This window comes from Palaemon carinicauda, chromosome 26, assembly GCF_036898095.1.
Source record: "Palaemon carinicauda isolate YSFRI2023 chromosome 26, ASM3689809v2, whole genome shotgun sequence".
In the NCBI taxonomy this organism is placed as follows: domain Eukaryota; kingdom Metazoa; phylum Arthropoda; class Malacostraca; order Decapoda; family Palaemonidae; genus Palaemon; species Palaemon carinicauda.
Genome location: NC_090750.1, coordinates 25,543,250 through 25,558,249, shown reverse-complemented (window position 1 = coordinate 25,558,249; position 15,000 = coordinate 25,543,250).

The window sequence follows — 15,000 nt, the reverse complement described above, 5'->3', positions numbered from 1 at the left end:
TACTGGTTGCAGACACAGAAGAGAAGCTTGACCGACTAGTGATAGAATTTGGAAGGGTGTTTGAGAAAAGGAAGTTGAGAGTTAATGTGGCTAAGAGTAAGGTTATGAGATGTACGAGAAGGGAATGTGGTGCAAGATTGAATGTCATGTTGAATGGAGAGTTACTTGAGGAGGTGGATCAGTTTAAGTACTTGGGGTCTGTTGTTGCAGCAAATGGTGGAGTGGAAGCAGATGTATGTCGAGAGTGAATGAAAGTTGCAAAGTGTTGGGGGCAGTTAAGGGAGTAGTAAAAAATAGAGGGTTGGGCATGAATGTAAAGAGAGTTCTATATGAGAAAGTGATTGTACCAACGGTGATGTATGGATCGGAGTTGTGGGGAATGAAAGTGACGGAGAGACAGAAATTGAATGTGTGTGAGATGAAGTGTCTAAGTAGTATGGCTGGTGTATCTCGAGTAGATAGGGTTAGAAACGAAGTGGTGAGGGTGAGAACGGGTGTAAGAAATGAGTTAACAGCTAGAGTGGATATGAATGTGTTGAGGTGGTTTGGCCATGTTGAGAGAATGGAAAATATCTGTCTGCTAAAGAAGGTGATGAATGCAAGAGTTGATGGGAAAAGTACAAGAGGAAGGCCAAGGTTTGGGTGGATGAATGGAGTGAAGAAAGCTCTGGGTGATAGGAGGATAGATGTGAGATGCCAGAGAGCGTGCTAAAAATAGGAATGAATGGCGAGCGATTATGACGCAGTTCCAGTAGGTCCTGCTGGTTCCTCCGGTGCCTTAGATGACTGCGGAGGTAGCAGCAGTAGGGGATTCAGCGTTATGAAGGTTCATCTGTGGTGGATAAAGGGGGAGGGTGGGCTGTGGCACCCTAGCAGTACCAGCTGAGCACAGTTGAGTCCCTTGTCAGGCAGGGAGGAACGTAGAGAGTAGAGGTCCCCTTTTTTTTTTGTTTCATTTGTTGATGTCGGCTACCCCCCAAAATTAGGGGAAGTGCCTTGGTATATATATATATATATATATATATATATATATATATATATATATATATATATATATATATATATATATATATATATATATATATATATATATTCCTTTTTGGTCAGTCTTAGCGACAAGACGTTCATCTATTTGCCTCTCCCCAGCACTTGAGTAAGGTGTGGCCATTCCTTGTGTCACGTACACCTTATTTGGAACTTCTGTTTGTGGTCATGTGAATGACCTTAGTCTGCAGACGAAGGGTTTTTTCTGTCTCCTCCTTGTTTTCGCAGATTTCTTGGAAGAGCAACGGCTCAGGAGACGAAGGCCTACCGGATGGATCCCGTTGGAAGTAATAAAACATTCCTTAGCATGACCATATTTGGTCTCTTCCCAGGATGCTATGGGTCACTCCCAGCGGCTCGCCCTGCTGGCCACTTAGTCGGGTCTGAGTCGCCACGAGTCGTAGATATACTTGTCTCGTAATTACGCTGCCTACTAAGATCAATATTTTGAGAACTTATACCTAAATGTTTTAGAGTAGAAAGAAAAGTGAGAGAAACTTTAAAGTAAAGTAACGCAATAATTCCTTCGTTTCCTGACCGTTTGTTCGCCCAAGAATAATGTAACCTAAACCACTGTTTGAAAAGAGCACTTATCGTATGGATAAGTTTGATTATTTTTCAGACTTTTCAAGTAACTTAAGTGTGCTTAAAGACTTGTAATATTTTTTTTTTTTGAAATACATATTGTCGAATAGTAGATTAGCCTCTGCCTTACCCTGGTTTTTGAACTTTGATTAATTTGTATTTAAAATTGTTGAGGACTTGGACAATTTATGGTGGTAGTGCGGTAGGATAATTCGACAAGTAGGGAAAAAAATATATCTATATAAATAATAAATTACAATATAAGTGCAGAGGAACTTTAAGAGTTATACAACGAGATGGATGAAGCTGTCGGAGGCCTACAACATTATGTAAGAACACATGGAGAACCTATACACACTGGAACATTGATGGGCACAGAGAGACGAACACGGCAGGAAGAATACCATAACACCCCTTTATTTGAATATGGGTTCGAACCACGTCTCGGAGGAAATGGACGATACAGCCAATATAAAAAACTTCTGAGTTCTTTGGAAGCAGCGACAACATAGCAATGCTGGACATATCGTCAGAAAATCATTGTGGCGAAACAGAGAATTTGAGGAATCGCCCTTAGGAAAGTGAGGAGAAAATTCGAATTCATGGAACCCAGGTTATATGCAGATCTGAGAAGACACCTACAAGGTTGAGTAGTCCTAAGAACTGCCAGTAACTTAGTTCCCGTCCAGAAGGAAGCAACCAGGAGTTTTGTGGATTGGTCACCCACGTAGGACCTGTGGGAAGGAGACCTTAGCGCCCTTACGCCGAGTTGTGAGGGCCGGAACTGACGGCGGCCAGGAGGAGAAACTGTAAGGAAACACATTCGTTCTAGAGAGGATGACACGGCAATGTTCCTGTTAGAAGAGAAGACTGTACCCTCTTTGGTACGGCTAAAATCGTCGCCATATCCAGTTTCCGTCGCGGGAGCAACAGCATCGAAAATCGCCGTCCGAAATGGTGATCCAGGACCATGTCAACAGCAGTTGGAGTGTTTGATTATTCTTGCCATAGAGGATTTCTTCGTCCAAGCAGCAGCAGGGGGCGTATTGACAGAAATGACACGCCCACCAAGGTCAAGGACAATCCCAAAAAGTGGAAAAGGTCCCAGACAGCAACTGTAGGGCGAGGGATCCAAGGCGACCCACAGCAATGAACCCCCACAGAAGTTAAGTAACATGTTACAAAGTCTGTAGTTTTATGGTTAACTAATATGTTTTGAGATTTTGTAAAAAATGTGTAGATTAACGAAGCTATCATCCTGTTTTTTTTTTTTGCGTGATGTTAAAGTTGGATGAAAGACACTAGGTTAATTGACGAAAGTGACTAGTCGAGTAAAATCTTTTCAGTGTTAAAGCTTCGAGTAAAGATTAACTTTTCTGTTTATAAAAGAAGAAAATCAAGTTGATTTTGTTGCTGTGGGGTCAAATGATTTTTTTTTTTTGTGTGTGTGCTGCATGAACTATAAGTTCTTGTTGCATAGTTTCTTCGATTTATAGTATTTTGAATTTGTTTTTTGAGACCTTTGTGGTCAAAAATGGTAAATGTGATTTTTGGAAAATAAATCTAGTCACATGTTGAGATAACTTTGTGTTAACAATAACAAGTTGTTTGATTCCAGAAAGGAAATGTAGAACGTTTGTAAGTTCAGAGTTTAGACGTAAGTTATGAAGTTTTTTTTTTTTGTAATATCCCTTTTGAGTGTGTACTTGATAAAATTATGGAGAAAAAAATGTAAATTAGGTACATTGTAATTTGGGAAATTAGTGTCACAACATTTTTCTTATGTCATATTCCGTATTGTTGATTAATAGCGTACTTAGTTCATTATGAAATATTTTGAAAGAAAGAGTAAGCTATTGTTTGCCAGTTTTCGCCTGAGATTATCCTGATTGATGAAGACGAGTTGTTAACGTAATAACCAACGCAAGTTTAGTTGTTAAGTGATTAGTAATGTTACGTAGGAGATTTAAAAAAATTGCGTTTGGTTTCTTTTAGTTACTGTGTGTCATAAATAATTTGTTTGTCAAGTGTTCGGTCTGATTGATGACACCGAGCATTGTTAATAAAATATTTTGGACAAGTAATGTCAAATGATTTAACAGGGAGTGTGAATGCATTTTGATTTAAAGGGATCCCGATTAAAGTCAGCTGATATGAGTGAAGATGAATAAAATGAATGCGATGTTGCGTGAATTCCCTGTGTAAGCATTATGATGTCATAGCCACTGTTAAAGAGCACACCTTGAGTGAGTTTTTGGTGTGTGTATTGAGAGGAAACCTAAGATTTTGACAAGTAACGAAATTTCTTTTGGATGTAAGGTCAAAACTTGATCTTTATTTTCTAACTCTTTAGAGAGTTGTGTGTTTTGGAAAAATCGTGACAAGTAAACAGAAATTGATTGGTTTTAGGTAATGTTTGACAACATGATACAGAAGAGGGAATATGAGTTCTTATGTGATTGTCAGTTCTAGTTAACTCGTGAGAACAAAATAAGTAATGTGAAAATTTTGAAAAATGGCGAACAAGATGCCGTAGATTTTCATTTGTTTGTGGCAAAGAGTAAAGTAAATGATCTGAATGACTGTAACATCAGATATTGGAGACACGATAGTTATAACAGTAGGTTTAGAGTTGCAAGACTTGATAGGCTAACCTGTGTTTTGAAGAATAACTTAGTCAAGCAATAAATTCTGATTCATGTAATGAGTTCTTAAGTTAATTACTTATTTTTGAGTATCAAGGAATTATCTCAACCAAACAAACGATGGGTTAGAAGGTGACAATGAGTAGTCATACCGTTGCCTTCGTTGGTTAATTAATGTCTGTCTGATTAAAAAAAAAGTAATGTTTTATGTCAGATTGTGTTAAAGAAAAACAGGGATATGTATTTGGTGTCAAGGTGTAACGTAGAACGTGGGTCTGATTGTAAATGAGTGATTTGGTGAATCCACGAGATAAATCCTAGTGTTTTAGTAGCTTTTGTGTATGTTTAGAGACCCAAAGATAGTCTAGTTAATAGTAAGTCTCAGTGACTTATCTCTAAGGCCAAAGAAGACTCTGGTTTATTTTCTTATTTTTTCATGTTTTTAGCTTTAAGTTCGTTACTCGCGGAAAGATGCGAGGGATTAAGAGTTTGACGCATCTCAGTCTCTGTGTGAGCGAATGTTTGTGGTCGCATACCTGTGCGCAGAGAAAGGTGACAGATCAGCTGGTGATCTAGTGGAGCAGCCAAAGTGTGATTTTGACTAGAATCATTCATTTGGTGATAAAAGCATGAAATTTGGTGTGAATGTGTTATGTAGGTCATGTTTTAAGAAAAAAGTGCTAGCCATCAAGAATTCCTAGATGGCGGCAAATATTTCCAAGATGGCTGCCAGTTAATGGAAAAACAATGTTAAACCATAAAACCGCTCAATGTTTCACATCTTGGTGCAAAATTATTGATATATATGCCTTCTTTGGTGCATCTCTGGTGAATAAGGTAGATTTCCTGCACAAATAAATACTATTTATACCCTTACAGCATCAAGAAGCATTAATAAACAGTCATAAATACCATTGCTTTCTGCCTAAGTCCTCAGTTGATAAATAGAGTAGAAGATTAATAAATGTTAGTAAAATGATAAATTAATAAAGTATAATGATAATAAATAGTAGATAAATAATTCATTGTTGCCCCTTAAAAGGACTGCTAATGCCGGGGTGGTAAAAAGGATGAGCTCTTTTTATCTAAAAAATACCCCAACGGCTTGCGAACCACAAAGCCTCTGGCAGTCAAATCCCACCCTAGCCTTCTCGTGGCAGGGGTGATATCGCAGATAGTGGTGGTGCGTAAGGCGGGTGATGGCGCCTAAAAACCATTTAGCTCTGGGTAGATGAAGCTTAAAAGCCGAGCAAAGGCAATTCATCAAAGAGAAGGATAACTCCGAAAATAAGCCTAGCCTAGAAAATTAATTGGTTCAAGCCAAGTAAAAGAGTGTATGTCGCACACTACCAGGGCACACTGGTGACAGACACTGCTGTGCAACTCAGCATGGAGTTCAATATCAGCTAAACCTCGGGTTTAGTATCCCAAATGCTATCTAATAAAGCCCCAGAGACATTAGATAGCCGCACCTAAATTGACAGGTTGTGCCAGCGCGGGAGAGCCGAGCCAAGGATAGCAGGGGCATTCAGTGTTATCCGGATGGTGTACAAATCAGACGGGACTAATGATATTGGATGCACGATCGGGTTAGGTGTAGGGCAATAGCACGAACCTAACTGTATCCCATACAGCAAAGTGGTGAAAAGGTGGTAAAAGGATAAACCATCGGCCTATAGCAAATTTGAAGTTTATATGATGGATGCAGGATCCAGGCGGAAGACTGACTGGAGTAAATGTTGCCTTTGTCAGGAAGACAAAAGCAATGAAACGCTTATTTCCCCACTTAGTACATTCCAAAGGAAACAAGACTGTGCTGGATACCACAGTTTCATGCCATAAACGATATGCCAATAATGTTTAGTCCAGCAAGACTGGACGAAGGTGATGGCATAGAAGCCACGCTGATACAAAATAAAGCTATGTATCACAATAGCTGTAGACTGTTATTCAATAACACTAAACTAGAAAGAGCATAGAAGAGGAGGAAGATTACCCCAAGCACATCAGGTGGTGCAGGTGAGTACTGTGGCAAGAGACAGAGGACCTCAGACCCTCCTAAAGTACAATGTTTCTTATGTGAAAAAGAAGACCAAATATCAAATTCAAAACGAGCGATGACGATGCAGCTAAATGAAAGACTGAACCAATGTGCCAAGACACTAAACCATGGAAAGCTCCTTGCAAAGTTAAGCGCCGGTGACGTCGTTGCTCAAGAGATGATGTATCACCCACGATGCTTGGTGGAGTTATACAATATGGAGAGAGCATAACTCAGTGCAATGAAGCAAAAGGAGGAAAGCAACAGACGAGGAAACGAATCATATCCTGTAGCATTTTCAGAACTTGTCATCTACATCATGGATAGCAAAGTGACCAATACAGAAGCAACACCAGTTGTATTTAGGCTGGCTGATCTAGCTGCACTATACAAGAGCCGATTAGAGCAACTAGAAGTGGACTCACCAGACGTCAACTCGACCAGGTTAAAGGAAGAACTACTCAGAAGAATTCCTGATCTTGAAGCTCACAAGAAAGGGTGTGATGTCCTTTTAGCATTCAAAGAAGACGTAAGCACAGTTCTCTCAGATGCTAGCAAATATAGTGAAGCTATTCACCTTGATAAAGCAGCGAATATCATCCGTCAAGAAATGCTTGACCACAAGACTAAATTCAGCACAGAGTTCACTGACCAGTCTATGGAAGAAGCTGTTCCTAAATCTCTACTACAGTTTGTGTGTAGCATTGAACATGGTGTAGACATCAGATCACATCTGACATATGGAGTGGTAAAATCAAATTTAGCTATTGCACAACTCCTACAATACAACTGCTACTCGAAGTATAAGGAGGGATCAAAAGCACATAGACATTCAAAAGACCGAGAAACACCATTTTCTGTATATATCGAGATGAAAGTGTTTGCTAAGACAAGGAAAAGGGAACTGATTGACATGCATCACGAGAATAAAATCAGCATATCCTATGACAGAGTGTTGGAAATATCAAGTCAATTAGGGGAAACAGTTGTAAATCAATACGTGGAAGAAGATGTTGTGTGTCCACCAGTTTTGATAAAAGGACTGTTTACTACATCTGCTGTTGACAACATATGACCGGTCGAGTACAACATCTTCTGTAGACGAGGCAAGGCTTGATCTCTTTGCGCGAAAGCAGAGGTCATATGACATGATTCCACCAACAAAAAGTGTACTGAAGGAACATGCCAAACAAGCAGTCTACCAAGCAGGTCCTATTTGGGGGCAGTGTGTTAATCGTCAGCTAGAACCTCAGTGTCCTTCCAAGTGGGGATGGTCAAAAAACAGAGATGACTGGGAAGTTGTATGGACAATGCTGGAACCCATTTCAAAGAGCTGCCGTGAACTGACAAAGTGTGGATGCAAGACAGAGTGTGGTGGAAGGTGCAAGTGTGTAAAGAATGGACTATTCTGTACTCTACTCTGTAGTTGCCCTTGCCAGGATTCCTAGAAAAAAAAACTGATGAACAATGAATGGACTTTTGGCCAGAGTAGGTTGAGTATTGTTTGAAATATGACTCTTAGACATAGGCACATGTAGCAAATGACGTCATTTGGCGGCCATCTTGTAAAATGGCTGCCATATTGGACCCTCAGAATGATTAGTGGTGTTCCCACATCAAACCTAGACAAAGAGAACTCATCAAGTATCTGAGTAAGAACTTTAATGGCACGTAGTACTGCAATATTCTGCCTTAAAAAGGACCATATGGCGGCCATCTTGGAAAATGGCCGCCATATTGGAATTTCAAGTGGCTAGCACCTTTTTTTCAAAATCTAATGCAAAATAAATATTTATGCCGAATTTCATGCTTGTATCATCAAATGAACGATTGTTTCACTTATCTGCACCACTAATTGGCAAATCGTTGCCCAAGCTCCTTTTCTGCTGCGAGAGAGAGAGAGAGAGAGAGAGAGAGAGAGAGAGAGAGAGAGAGAGAGAGAGAGAGAGAGAGAGAGAGAGAGAGCTGTGAGATTGCGCACGCGCAGGAGTGGTGTCAAAATGAAAAAAAAAAAGAGAGAAGAAAAATATGTCGGGAAATAACTGTGTGAGAGTTATTTCCTTGTGAGAACAGATGAAAGAGAACTATTTTCTTTTTTTTTTGCTAATGATTGTCCCTTAAAGGTATGGAAGAAAGTTTTTCTTCGAGTTTTTTTTCTTTATTTTGGAAATTGATTGAAGAGATTATTTTTTTTTTGTTTTTTTTTTTGTTTTTTTTTTACCTCAGTGACAGGTTATAAGGAGTTTGTTATGTTCTTAATAATGTTTAGCGTAACTTGGGAATAGTTTAGACTTTGAAGAAATTCTGTGGCGTTTTGTTTTAATGTAAATTTACGTTTTTCACCTTGGTTTTTGTTATTGAGAATTAACGTAGATCTGATTGAAATGGCTTTCCCTATTCGTTGTTACGTTGGGAAATTTTGGTTTCAGATTAGTTCTCTGTGATGAGTGGTTGCACTCCCCTAGAAAGATTGGTTCACCAAGCCAGCCTTTAATTGGGCTCCATAAAGCACCAAGAGAATTAGAAGATCCAGGCCTACGTGGCTTTTAGAAGATCCAGGCCTACGTGGCTTAGGGCTGTAAGGTGCGATGTAGATAATGTTAGTCAGATGGTAACACAAGAGCCTTTGTTTGTGTGAAGTAGGTCAGCTTGAATGAATAAGCGTCCAAAATTGATTGTTGTTTGTTCAGATTAGTTTGAGTTCGAGCAAAAGAGATGAGACAACACAAGATGGGAATGTCGCTGTTATGTAAGCGATGTGTGTAGGTTGTGTCTCTGTTGTGAAAATTTCTGCTAGAAAGCTTGTTTTCTGTTGTGATGCGATCAATGTGTCAGCAGTTTACCCAGATTGGAATTTGAATGATTGGGCATAGAGAGTTCATAGCTCTGATGATGAATTCAGAGAGGGAGAGAGGCAATCGCCCCTTAAAAGGCAGTGAGCCTAGACTTGGTGTCAGTTAGCCAGGATTAGCGATAGGCTTAGGTTAATTGATTATCCATGGGAAGTGTCCGACTTTTCGCAGCAGTGTGTTTGAGAGCTGTTTGCGTGTGTGTGAACAATGAAGTGATAGTACGCAAGGGCGTAGTCTTTGATGAGAGATTTAAGTTATCTGTCACGCCTGACGTACATGTGTTGTTAATTAGTTATGATCCCGAGAAAGTTGCGAGTCCACTTATTACAATTCCGGACCAGATTGACAAGTTAGAGGATCAATTGAAACAGGTTGAAAAAGGAATAACAGTAGTTAAACTAGGAGCGATTCTTGATAACGTAAAAAGAGCCCTTAGTAACTCATTGGATACCTTCAAAGACTTCGTGTTTTCAAAAGGGGAAAGAAAGAAACGTGCGACTAATTGGATTGGCGAATTGATTGGAGGTTGGACTGGGCTAATTACCCGGTCGGAACTCGATCAGTTGGAGACCACCTTAACCGTAGAAGAGAAAAATACGCACGTCATGAAAAATAGAGTAATATCTCATACTCATGTCTTAGATGATGAATTGAAGACAGTGTTTTTTACTGTAGCTAAAGGACAGGAGGCACTAAGTATGTTAGCGATAAGAATTAATGACTTCGAGGAGAGATTAGAACAAATCCAAAGAGACGTGATTATGTAGAGAGCGTTGCACAATTAGCTTTTGTATCAGTGAGCTAACTCTTCACTTAGAGAATGTGGCCAACCAAATTCAACAAGTGGCCACCACGGGTGAAATCACATCTGACATTTTACCCCCCAGGAGTTCCTAATGATAATTAAGAAAATTCATGAGGTAGTGCCAATGTTTATTCCCCTTGTAGAAATTTTTTTAGCTGAATTCTATCGAATGTCATCCGTGACTGTTAGTAAGTTAAAGGGCAAGTTTTGTTTTTCTGTAGAGATACCTGTTAAAAATGAGGATTCAGATTTTTGTTTGTTTGAAGTAAAGTCACTGTGGACACAGACCAGAACAGAGGAATTCGCAACTCGGGTATCAGTAGATCTGCCATATTTTGCTGTGAACAAGAGGGACACTTGGACTGTGGTTTTACCCAACTTAGATAGGTGTAGGATAAGGAAAACACATGTGTTGGGTGAACCTGTGTATGCACTTTTTATGCCTGCCGCGCATGTCAGTTTGCTTGATGTGTACCAGGAACAGCATAGTTTTGTACATAGTTGTAAATTTAAGGTAAAAGCTGACTTTGTGAGGGAGATAGTTGATTTAGGACATCATTGGGTTATATCTGTGAGACATGAATCAAAGTACAAGGTGATGTGTGACTCGAGGAATGAGGTTAAAGTATTGAACACAGGAGTCACTGTTTTAACACATGAGGACGGGTGTTCTGTCCAAGGGGACGGGTACTGTCTACCTGGCCAAAGGAGAATGAAGAGTGAAAGTGTGACAGTTAAGGACACTTTTGTGTTGAATGCTTCTGTCTTATTGCCAGGTGTGAATGTGTCTCATGTCTTAGTTTGCCTTAATCTGACTAGACTTGGAACCATGTCCTTAGATCACCTCACTCCTTATGAACAATTCGTAGTTTTAAAAACGTCACATGGGACTTTAAGCGTAGGTTTTTATTTAGCTAGTATATGTGTGTTTCTTGCCGTCCTGTGTGGACTGGTTATATGTTGTAGACCAATAATATGTAGCCTGCCTGTATCCGCTGGCGGAGGGCAGAGGGGGTCAGAGCAGTAATGCTGACAGATCCTCTGCTGGTAGAAGAACCTTTGGCTGTAGAAACACAAGCTCCTAGGAGGACCGCTCGCCAGGTATCACATGCCGGCGAATGTCGAGGGAACATTCCTACTCAAGGTGGGGTTTGGGTGTGTCCCAGTGAGCCCACAGGTGTCTGGATGGACGTACCGTGACAAGCACGGTTCGAAGACGCAACAACCCAGCTGGTCTCTTCCGTAGGTTGATTACGCAAACAGATGTGTTCTGTGTTTATGCACAGTACTGTGTGTTCTGTGTTTATGTACTAGTACTTTTAGTTTGTAAGCATTTTGAGAGAGTGATATAGCTATATGAGAGTATTATGTTTAATAATCTTTTTGTTGATTTTTTCTTTATATATGATGGCCGTCCTGTATGTTTCCTTTCAACTTTCTTGATATTTATATGATATGTATCTCTTTTTAATTATGACGTCTCTGTGGACTTATATATATATTTTTCTTTTCCATAGGGAATGGTTTGTTTTTATGTACTATGATTTTTTTACAACTGTTATGATGCCATGTCTCTTCTTACAGAATCCAGGACGGAGAGATTGAGACTGAATCATGTAACGCCTCCCCTGTGATCTAAGAGTAGCAAAATTGTCGCTTAGGCGAGCGTGAGGATTAAAATCCTAAGTTGAGTATTTTTTATATATATTTGATTTGTTTTACTCAAGGAAATCTTTGGATTTCAGTTGCGGATATATAACCTTTGGATATTATGGTTCTTAGTTCTTGCTTGCATAAAGTTGTCAAGATATGCATTGTTTTCAGAATCACTTGCCATAATTTTTTGCTTTATACCTATGTAACTTTTTTCAGCGATGTGTTTACTTATATTTACCCATATTTACTCATGTTTGCTCATATGTATTGGTTTTCAGAGTTATTTACTGCCAATTTTGTTCTTTTTTTTTAGTATATAATCTTTTTGAGTATATAATCTTTTTGAATGTGCAATCTTTTTTTAGTTTGTTTTTTGTTCCATTTAATCACGTTATATATCTTGTGTTATAGTTCCTATTTTATTCATATTAGAAATCACAACTACTGTAATGAAATATGTGAATTTAATTTGTTCAGATTTTGTAGTTTGTTGCTGTTTGAGTTTTTTTTTTATTATTGGGAAGTTGAAAGTTTATACACCCAGAGCGACTTGCGGCCGAGTAGTAATGTTGGGGTTTGAATTTAAAGTAAATTGTGACGTGACAGTTTTTTTTTTTTTTTGTTGGAATTTAACACAATTCCAGGAGTAACTGTAACTTAGTCGGAGGGATTTGTCACGTACACCTTATTTGGAACCTGTTTGGGGTCATGTGCATGACCTTAGTCCGTTGGCTCGCTTGGGAGTGTGTGCTGTCTCAGCTTCTAGTGGCGACATGATTCGGTCTCCATGTTGATCTACAGACGAAGAGTATTTTCTGTCTCCTCCTTGTTATTGCAGATTTCTTGGAAGAGCAACGTCTAAGGAGACGAAGTCCTACCGGATGGATCCGGTTGGAGGTAACCAAACAAATCCTCAGCATGACCATATTTGGTCTCTTCCCAGGATGCTATGGGTCACGCCCAGCGGCTCACCCTGCCAGCCACTCAGTCGGGTCTGAGCAAGGCCATCTCAAGTACAGGCCTGGTCAGTGGGGGAAAAAGTCGGCAGGAGTAGATCGATTGATGTGGATATTGGACACCTGGCCATCCTCAACCCTTCTTTTTATCACACACCACTCACTATATATACACTTTGTTTCTCGTTACAGTTTACAGCTGATAATCCTCATAGAAAAATTAAGAGATCATACACACCAAAAGGAGACGACTTTGAATAATCCGGCTAAGAAAAATTAGACAGAAAAAAGTAATAAAATTGAAATAAAACTTTCCCGAAGCAGTAGCCTTATTCTAAGACCCACTGATTCCAAACTATGCTTGTACTGTATACCGAAAAAAATAGAATGATTCTAACAATTCAATTAAAAAATAAAACATTAACATAAACATTTCCGGCAATTTAAATTTATTTAATATTATCTTTTGCACAATCACCCACAATCGCATGATCTTGCTGTAGCCTATATTTTCTTTACTTGAAGTATTTGGCAGATTTATTTTTACTCTTTTACTGTCAATGTTTGCAATGCTCTTAGCTGTGAGGTTCTTCCCTATTGTCTTATCGAAGTAGGATGTGTCAGATTCAATATCACTAGATTTGAAGTGTAGTTGTGTTAAATGGAAAGTGTTTAAATGCAATATTAAAGTGCATATACAGACAATAATCATGAGAGAGAGAGAGAGAGAGAGAGAGAGAGAGAGAGAGAGAGAGAGAGAGAGAGAGAGAGAGAGAGAGAAAGCAACCGAAGAATGAGGAAGTAAGAATTGAAAGAGAAGAAATCAAAGAGAAAATGAAGTAGTAAGTAGAAAGGGAAAAAAGTGTGAATACCCAAGTAATTTTGTAAACAGTTAGGTAATCTTTAAATTAAATCCTTATACAAGTGGCTGATATATTTTGTGACCAATACCACATGAACAATGTAATGCAATTATAATTATTACAACAATAGATATAATACTCCTCCTACTATTTTAGTTAGGAACAAATTCGGCTCTCCTAATAACGTGCAATCACTTGTTTTTTTTTCTTCATCAGTATTTGGAAAGGAATACAAATACTTTCGGTCCATTTCGGTAAATCTCTTCGCACTTTGGTACACACCACATAATAAGCTCTAGCCTGGATTCCAAAACAGTAAAATTTTCTGGAATAACAGCAAAAAAATGTAAAGAAATAGAGCGCGACCCCTTTCCTTAAAACCTATAGTAGCAGTGTGATAGCACTACTCGGGACGCGTGGAACCTTTCCACCCCCCCCCCCCCCCCCTTAACCTGGCCTTCTTTCGAGACGGCTTTGGTCTGAGTCGCCACGAGTCGTAGAAATACTTGTCTCGTAATTACGCTGCTGGCTAAGATCAATATTCTGAGAACTTATACTTAAATGTTTTAGAGTAGAAAGAAAAGTGAGAAAAACTTTAAGTTAAGTAACGCAATAATTCCTTAGTTTCCTGGCCGTATGTTCGCCAAAGAATAAGGTAATCTAAACCACTGTTTGAAAAGAGCACTTATCTTATGAATGTGATTGATAATTTTTCAGACTTTTCATGTAACTTAAGTGTGCTCAAAGACTTGTAATATTTTTTTTTTTTTGTGAAATACATATTGTCGAATAGTAAATTAGCCTCTGCCTTACCCCGCTTTTTGAACTTGGATTTATTTGTCTTTAAAATTGTTGAGGACTTTGACACTTGGTAAGACCGAGCAAAGACAGTAAATGGGAAAAAGAAGTTTTTTTTTCTTTTTTTTTTATTTAAGAGAACATTTGCCCCCTTCAGTGGGGAAAGTGTCGTTGGTATATTTTGTGCATGTCGTCTGCTACTTGGTTAACCAAGACACTTTGGCCAGCGGAAAAATTTCACCAATGTTCTTTTAAATCTGAACTATGATTAGTGATTTTTTTTTCTTTATTACAAACTTATGGTACACCTTGAATTACACAAAATTTGGCAAAAAAAAAAAAAAGGGTGCATATGGTTTTTCTATCTTTATTCAAGCTCATTATGTTGTAGTTCCTTGCTTCTCAACGGAATTTTGGCTTTAACTATCTGGTAACGTAGATACAATTGATTTGAAGACATGAGTCTTTAAAACAATCGTATCTACGCCGTCGCCATATGTAAAACAAGAAGCATGTGCTTAATATATTCCCCCTAAAGCATTAAATATCATTTAATGGTGCATATCTTCCTCGCATTTCAGGTGTTTTATAATAGTAAAAAAAAATTACATATACGTATTGAATTTTGTATTAACTCATCGTCTTGTGTAAGGGAAGAGGTTCCTCATCCTATGGGAAAGTACAGTATGTGACCAAGGTATGTAAGTATTAAAAAGAATATAGCTAGACTAATGATCATTAGAATTTAATATAAA